The following is an 8,726-nucleotide window of genomic DNA, read 5'->3' on the forward strand; positions in this document are numbered from 1 at the left end:
GATGAGACAACGAATTAGTTCGTTCTCACAACCCAACAGCGTTAGTGATTCCTATATCAACCTACGTATGAGTTGGATAAACTAATTATTTTTCTCCGTGATGTGTGAGAGCAGTGCGCCAGTGCGCGCGCGCGCGCGGTGTGTGTGAGTGCAGGCAATTAGCACCCTTGTAAGGACAACTCTGCTACCCCATGCGGGGCACCAGTTTTATCCGCCGTAGCCGTAACCCTTGATAAGTTGAAGTGAAAAGTCCGAGATAGAAATGGAACGAGGGGGCAACAATTTCGGGAATCATGTGTGTGTACACCGCCGGCGAATAAACAGGATAAAAATTGATGAAAATCAACAGAAATCGCAGAAACTAAGCGGGAAACTAGTGGGACTGGTACAAATTAGTCGAAATTAGCGTTTACTACCAAATAGAAAACCTAAGGACTAAATGTTAACGGACAGGAATCACTGGGAAGCAAGTATTTTGGGAATCATGTGTACACATCCAAAGGGAGTTATTGCCCTCTGGAAATGGAATAAACTGAAAAGACGTCAGCTACTTCACCCAGAAAAATGGAAAGTCGTATCAACCATCGTGTGGTTACTTCAGGGACAACTATGATATGGTTAAAAAATTAACAATCCTACAGTTGGCGGAACAATATTTTCGTTTTCAGAAGAATTTTAACGTCATCTCAACCATCACTTTATGGTTGTCCCTAAAGTGACCATACGATGGCTGTGACAACTTTGCGTTTTTCTAGGTGTTGTCTAAGAGCCACATTGGAAGTTTCACAGGATGCAAAATGTTTAAATTTGACTTCATTTTCAAAACAAAAAAAATCCAGTAGGCTGATATGATTTTGTGTCGTAAATGACGAGTAGACCTGGCACCAGGTTTCCGACTGGTCTCCGCGGCACAGCTCCCTTCGGTGTGGCGTTGCTGATGTCAGTCGCTCCACCGTTATTTCGTTAGATTTCCTGTACGCTGCGCTCGCCGTTCCGAGAATCGTCGACGCCCCCTGCACCTTGGCGTGCTGGCTGCGCGCGGTGAAGGTGGTTGTAGTGCAGGAAGGTGGCGGGGAGAGAGGGGGGGGGGGGGGGGGGGGGGGGGGGGGAGGGGGGGGGGGGGGGGCGTGGAGGAAGTGAGACCACCAACCCGCGGGTGAAGTGAAGGGCGCGGGCTGCCGCCGAGCCCTCGCGCGCGCTCGTGAGTGTGGAGCAATGGGGAAAATGGATCCAATATCCTGTATATTCCGGCGCACCCCTAGTGCTCCGAGCTCCACAGCCCGAGTGTGGGGTGCGGGGCCCGCGAGGGGGTGCCCCGCGCAGCTCCGCATGTGGCCGTCGCAGATAAGGGATTTGCATCGTTCCGCCGCAATAAGTAGAGGGCGGCGGGGGGAAACAGGAACCGGAAGTGAACCTCGGTAAGGCGGAAGGGCGGGAGGGCGCCGCGGAGGGGATGAGGAAGCGGAACAAGCGCCCCGCGCCCGCCACCAGCGGCACTCACACAGCGCGCGACTCTCAATTTTATACTCCCAAAATAATGACCTCCATCGCGGTCCTCCTGGATTCGGGTCAATAATTTCATTATTTTCGAGGCGCTTTTTGGGCCGCGCGCGGCGCAGGAAGGCAATATGGCGGGAGAGTGGCCCCGGCCGGCTGGCTCCCCCCCCTCAGAGCCTTTCAATCGCCTCGCCCAGAGATTCCAATCTAGATCTGGGGGCTTTGGGGCCCGGCGTGGCGCGGAGGCGGGGCGCAGGGGGACCGGAAACCAGAGCCCGCTCGCCCCGCCCCGCTCACCAGGGAGGGCCCCGCGGCTTTGATTCGCTCCAATAACTCCCACCCCGGGGACTAGCCACTGCCACCACAACCACCACCACCACGACCATACCACCACAACCACCACAACCACCACGCCCCTTCTCCGCCACGCGGGGGAACGCCTCCAGGAACACCATACCCACCCCCTCACGGAACACCCCCTACAGCGCCTCCGGGTGCTCCTGGCCGTTGCGTCCGGCTGCCACTCTTTCCCTGCCCGTCCGCCTTGCACCCGCTAGAGTGGTCGGTGGGGTCGCGGGCACAGGCTGGTGACCACGCGGGGGTTACTTTCATCATACCATGACGTCCGTATTCTAAGACAAAATATCGTTGTATGGGCGTGAAAATGGAACATTGGTGATGACGAGCCGCCAGCCCGCCCAAACCCCTGATTTTTGTCTTACTTTTCCTGGATTTTTCTCGTATTTTTCTGGATTTTTCTGATTTTGTTTTCCGATCTTTTTTGGAGGGTTGAAGTGGAGAGCCGTTCGGCCCCCGCCTCGTCTTCAGTACTGGGGCTCGCGCCGCGCTCGCGCGTTCTGCTCCTGGACACGACGCTCCTGCTGCAGCCTGCTCTTCTTTAAAAAGCCCGGCTGGCTGCGGCTGTCGTGCCCGCGGCGGGCCGGAGTGCCGGGCTGGCGGCGCTGGCAGCCTGCCTGCAGGGACCCTGTATACGTGTCTCGGCGCTTGATCGATGGGCTGTACCCGGCTGCTGGCGCGGCCGCCCCGCCGGCTGCCGGTGAACAGAGCTGAGCTGCGCGACGCGCTGCTATAGCGGAGTGTTATCGGCGGGCCCGTGCGTCCGCCAGGACGTGTGTGTGTGTGTGTGTGTGTGTGTGTGTGTACGCGCTCGAAGGGCAGCGCAGGGGATGTCAGCCATAGAGGAGCTGCTGCTCCACCGAGCTGCTGCCGGCCTTAAAGCCAAGAATTTCCTGCTTTGCTCATACTCTGAACCACACCCCCCTGCTTTGCTCCCCTCTCTCTCTCGGGCTCGCGAGCGCTCTCTGCTGTCACACACCTCCCCACTGTGAGAAATTGTTGTACCGGGTACAGGAAAATTCTCCATGAAAGTTGCCGTACGTTCATTTACAATTCAGAATTATAAATTTACAAGACCTGCCTGAGTGCGATTATGTACATGTACCAGGTGGCTGATTGACCCCGCGCCCTTATGCTGTACTGCACGCACGAGTGCGGGCGGGCTTACCTATCGCCCATGTCGCGACGGCGCCTTTACGGGCCGAGCGAGTAGGCAACCCGCCCGCGCGTAGGAATGTGGTACAGCATAACTGCGGAAGAGCGGGTTATATCAGCCACCTAGTACAACATATTTTGTGAACAGTAAATCACAAAATATATTTTACATCTACAAATATGATTTTACACTGGTCTAAGGTCTACCCGCTCATTGTCTCTCACTCCTTCCCTCTGTATAGTAAGTTTACTATATTTTTGCCATTTCATGAATGGACAGAAAATGAAGAGGTGTCGCATAGCATCGATAGCATGTAGGCCGTACGTACTGTTCATTTACTGTACTGCCCTGCCCTGTACTGCTCTTCAGTAGCAGATTGCCTACTCGCTCAGCGCCCTAAAGGCAACTTGGAGGAATAAACTTTTCTCAAGTGTCACGAAAAGGACATCAAAACCTGGCGCGGTGCGGTGTGGCGCGGCGTGGGGCGGCGTGGCGGGAGGACTGGACAGGCGGCAGGAGTCGACAAGACGTCGGGCGCGCCGCGGCTCACCAGGCGTGAGGAACACCCTTCCCTTTCAGCGTCCCGACATGCGCCCAGGCGGGGCCGGCAATGCGTGAGACCAATTAGGGAGATGGGACTGCGGCCAGTGGGGCGTAGCTGCAGCCCGACGCGTGGCGGGGAGGTGTGCAGATCGGATAAGGAAAGACAGTGGGAGAGCGTTTTTCCACACCAATTTATATCCGCGATTTAATTATGACAGTGCAGCCAACCAACCAACCAAAGCCACTGACACCTTCTGTTTGCCTCCCCTTACCACTCCCCTCCCCCTTTCACCCCCCTTGGTCCTGCTCTAGCCCATCCATCTTCCCGTTGGCAGTCCTCAGTAGCCTCGCTACCAGCCTCCGAGGAGCGCGGAGCAGCGCCGCGTGAGTAGGGACCCCGCCCGCCCAGTCCAGCCACTCCCCGCCCCGCCCCGTCCCGTCCCGTCCTGACATCTCACTTCGCAAACTTTTAGAGAGAAATAAACACGTTCCAGTCCCGGGCATGCCAGCTCGACCGGCCCCCGGCCGAACAGACGCGGACAGGCCGGGAGCGGACCGCGTCGAGGTGGAGGAGGAGGTGGAGGCTGAGGCTAGCTGCGACGAAGGATTTGTCATATGGGTGGGGGCGCACTCATCCCCCGCCCCGAACCACCGAATTTCGCCTCAAACGGTTTCGAGATAAGTGCGAATAAAGTTAATAATCAGGCACTGAATTGGGACAATTATTTTCAATTAAATTTGTGTCAGTGACATTATAAAGGGCCATCGAATCACCGGCAAACGTTTCCTTGTCAGAAAACACGGTTTCGTGCTATATTGTTACAGTAGAATTCCGTCGCGAATTCCCTATATTGTGTCTGTGCTCGCATTGCAACTCTTCAGCTGAAGACCACCACCAGTGGGGCGCCTCTCTCCGGCACGACTCTCCATTCTCGGGGGAGGGGCGTTCCGAGGCAGCTGTCCCTCTCTCCCGTGTGTGCTGCTGGCGCCATTGGTGGCTGTCACGGTAGAGACGCCCCACGAGGGGGGCCCCCGTGGGCCTGGCGGGGGCGTGACCCCCACGGGCGGCGTGGCGTGGCGTGACGTGACGTTGGCGGGGGGCGAGGCGGGGTGGGGGCAGGGCGACCGAAATTTGATGTATCGGCGCCGTCCCGAATGTAGCCGAACGAGCCTAGCCGCTGACAGATCCGCGCGCGACACGCCGACACCTGGACACCTTGGCGGCGCCACCACATCGGGGGGAACTATCCGGGGAGCCCGAGGCACTAATACCATACTGAATTGTTCCCTCAGAGTGAATGACGTGCAAAACAAAACAAAAAAAAAGTAAAAAGCACTCAAATAATAAGGGGATGAATAAAATTGAAACTCCGCATCGCTTAGTCGTAAGGCATTATTGTAGCGAGCTGAAAGGGGTGCGTATAGAAAATGCGAAGCGAAGGACCTATGAATATAAGTTAGGTAACCCTCAACTCCCCATCCACACCCCACGCTCTATCACAATTTAACGCAGTAACCTTAGAGCTCCTCTCTCCCTCTCCCTCTGTCGCGCTCCCTCACCCCACTCTCCCCGTCTCCCTTCTCATACTTTTTCTTCCATCTTCTCCCCACTCCGCTCCGGGCCGGACATGGTGTCAGATCGGTTACGGCGGATTGGAGATTGGCCTGTGCGCAATCCCTCTCCCTTATTCCTTTGACTTTCTCTCTCCCCCCCTTATACGATATCCATAACCCAACCGTTGACGAGAAAAATGGAGTGGAATGAAAACAAAACGGTTATTTCAATGTATTATATCCATTGAATTGGGAAAATTATTTTAACCAAAATTCGGGAAACGACATGTGAAACCGGGACACCTTTATTACAGCAGGCGCAGGATACGCTCATCGGGCTGCCGGGCGGTTTGACTTTCTAAAGAGGAAGGGCCAGAGCTACGGAAGGACAAAAAGTCGGCGTGACTAAAGCCACAAAACAAATACAAAACAAAATAGTAGAGGGAGGAAAATTTGCCACGAACGCGCGAGTGAACCGTGTAGAATATCAACTATAGTAAAGCAGACACTCGTGAGCGCCAAGTAATGGGAATCAGTCTAGTAAAATACGGACGAATCAATAAGATGGTGACGACTGATTGAATTATCGGACACGATAATGGCATCGACGAACGAAGCTGTTATTGTAGTGCTCGCCTCATGCGTTGTGCAACTGCAGCCTCCATGCTGGTCGCGCCGGGCCTCTCGGCCGGCCCGGCCGCCGCGGGCAGCCATTGGCGGCCGTCGCACAAAGGACGCAATGGGGTCCTCGGCTCCGGACAATAGCGCAATTCCAGACCACGACCCCAAAGGAGGAAGAGGAGGAGGAGGAGGGGAGTGGAGGCGGCCCTGGCAGAGGATGAATGGCGGAGTGTGTAAGTGTGTGTGAGAGGGGGGGGGGGGTCCTCCTCGCCGTTCCATTTGACTGGACGTTCGAAGTGTGTTTGTGTGGGGGCCTGGGTGTTACCCTAAAGGCATAATATATGAGGGACAGAAGCGGAGAGACGGCAAGAAAATGTGTAGGAAATTAGTAGGTGTTTGTCAGCAGGTCGTGGGAATATTGAGGGTTTTTAAAATTGAAATCGCGTTTGGGTGTGCAGCAGACTGGACTGAGGGGCTGATATTGAGCGCGTCCCGTGTGATGCTGCCGGCTGTCCGTCCCCGAGTCAGGGAAGATTGCAGCCCTCTGTCAACAAACCGATGAGGGAGACGGTGTAGGCCACTGCTTAGGAGTGGTAATCCGGCTCGGGCGGGGTGAGGTGGCGCGGGGCGGCTAACGCGCGGATCACACGCGCGGGCACGGCGTAAGGGAGGGAGCGGCGCGGGGCGCAGCAGCGGCCTGTCGTCTGCAATGGCGACAGTTGGCTGCACTGACGCACAGCAGCCTGCGCGAATCAATTATCAGCGCCAACGATCGGGACACTGAAAAAAATAACTGACATTGTTCAACGTGTGACACGCCGCCCGGTGACATGTTAGTTACGGGAGGTAGTGCCGCGTGGGTTGCCTAAAGACTCTTGCCACTAGTTTTAAGAATGGCCGAAAAGAATTAATTGTTCAAACTGAACTGTTGAAAAAATTAATCTAAAAATTCATACAATTTTGTCTGAAGCAAAATTACATATACTTAGTCTAAAGAAAAGACCTTAAACATTTGTGTTACGAGTAATATATAGCATACATGTCGCACACCTCAGGAAAGATCACACTCTCAATCTGTTTGGGAGAGGACATCCCTTCTAAGATAGGCGGGCGCCTAACTTCCGTCCGCCCTTCTAACAGTTGGGTGCGAAAACGGTCCTGAGATAAGCGCCACGCCGCGTGATACAAGACGCTGTTATTCCTCCTCCCCTTGACATTTTTCATCTAGGCACATTCATCGAGAACACTGGTGCGAACCGGTGCGAACCAGCAGGTAGGTATGCCTAAAGACCAAGCGCGTAGCTCGACGCCTGGCGGGTAGGCACCCGGAGAACACCAGTGCGCAACGGGGGTGCCCAACGACCAGGCGCGTAGCTCGGCGCCTGGCGGGTAGGCACCCGGAGAACACCAGTGCGCAACGGGGGTGCCCAACGACCAGGCGCGTAGCTCGGCGCCTGGCGGGTAGGCACCCCGAGAACACCGGTGCGGAGCGGGTATGCCTAACGACCAGGCGCGCAGCCCGGCGACGACACGGCTGGCAACGGGGCTCGGCTGAGCGGCACGCCCGTCGCCGTCCAGGAGGGTGGCGACAAGATTTATGGCGGGAATATGCAAATTGGGCCGCGTGGCGCCCCACAAGCGCTCAACAAGCTGGGCGGTTCATCCACCAGCCAACCAGGCCCATCTGTTGAGCCGGACGCAAAATTTATAGAGTAGAACTGACACACACATCACCAACCACCACCACCCAGAAAAAAGTAAAAATAAAAATGAACATTTTTTAGAGGTTTAAATTTAGATGAGAGGTATTTTGGTGGTAGCAGGTACGCTGTGACCGGACAACGCATACTCATACACCAGAAGAGTCCAAGAGCTCCGCTGCTGGAGGGAGGGGCTTAGGTGGGATGCGCGCGCAGGGCGTGGCGGCGCGGAGGCGGGGCTGGGGCGGGGCCTCCAGCAAGTGGGTGGGGAGGGAGAGAGGGAGATAGAGAGAGACGGGACGACAGGGAACACCGCGGGTAATTGGGAGCTGCTCGGGAACAGGGAGCGGAATGGAAATAGCTGTCCAGGCCGCGCAGTGGTCATGACGTGGCGGAGAGTGGCGGAGAGTGGCGGAGAGTAGCGTGCTTGGCCGCGGCGCTGGGCGTGCCTGGGGTTGACGCCCTCGCGGATAGTTCCGCTTAGGAGGAACAGCTTGGTGTGTCGTCCTGTGAGGAGGGCGGCTTTTAAAGCAGCATTGGGTCCGCGCAATAACGGAGCGGGGAAAGGGCAGTTGCATGGGGTTGCAAAGGCAAGAGGCCAAAGGGGCAAAATTGAAAAAACCAAAACAGACTGTAAAACGCTTAATTAGACATAAAGCCGACCGGGTTCCTCCTGCTCGCCGGCGAGACAGAGTGACATCCAGTCCGGGTGCTTGATCGAGCTGCACCGCGGGCTGCACCTCAGTCGCAGCCGCACCCCGTACGTGCTGATGCAGCGCACGGTCCTGGGTCGATGCCGCCTCCCCCGCCCCCAACCCCCGCCCCCGTTGCGTGCGGCCGGCGGGCGGGCTGGCTTATCTTGATGGACAAATTGGCATGTCTGGATAAGCAGTAAGCACCTCACTTCACTTTCATTAGCCCCCCAGGCCGGCCCAGCGCCGGGCCCAGCGTCGGGGGGAGGAGCGCCATAGCCTTCAATTTGTCGCTGTTGTTGGGGCAGTCCGCGCGGCGTGGCGTCGTGTCACCAAGACACAGCGCGCGACCAGATTCCACGCGAAAGATTGTACAGAAATAGCGGGGCAAAAAAAAAAAAGAAAATTTAAAGGAAAAGTCCTGCGGGGGGTCTTACGTACGCGACGCGGTGCCGACACGGCCCAGGCTTTTATTAATTACTTCCATGAATGCTCACTGCTTTGCGGCCGCTGCTCGCGCTCAGGAAGGAAGAATGAAATATTACAACGCGACACGCTCTTTTTATGTTTATTCCGTGCTTTCTTTTAGCTTGTCCATTTACCCCC

At 56.1% G+C, this 8,726-nt stretch overlaps 1 protein-coding gene across 1 annotated transcript in view; it reads right to left on the minus strand.

The window, feature by feature from the left end:
- Positions 1–8,726, minus strand: part of LOC113206595 (homeotic protein labial-like) — a 25,030-nt gene that overhangs the window by 5,817 nt on the left and 10,487 nt on the right. The gene's annotated exons all lie outside the window — the stretch shown is intronic.

This window comes from Frankliniella occidentalis, unplaced genomic scaffold, assembly GCF_000697945.3.
Source record: "Frankliniella occidentalis isolate FOCC.00 unplaced genomic scaffold, Focc_3.1 Scaffold124, whole genome shotgun sequence".
Taxonomy (NCBI): Eukaryota; Metazoa; Arthropoda; class Insecta; order Thysanoptera; family Thripidae; genus Frankliniella; species Frankliniella occidentalis.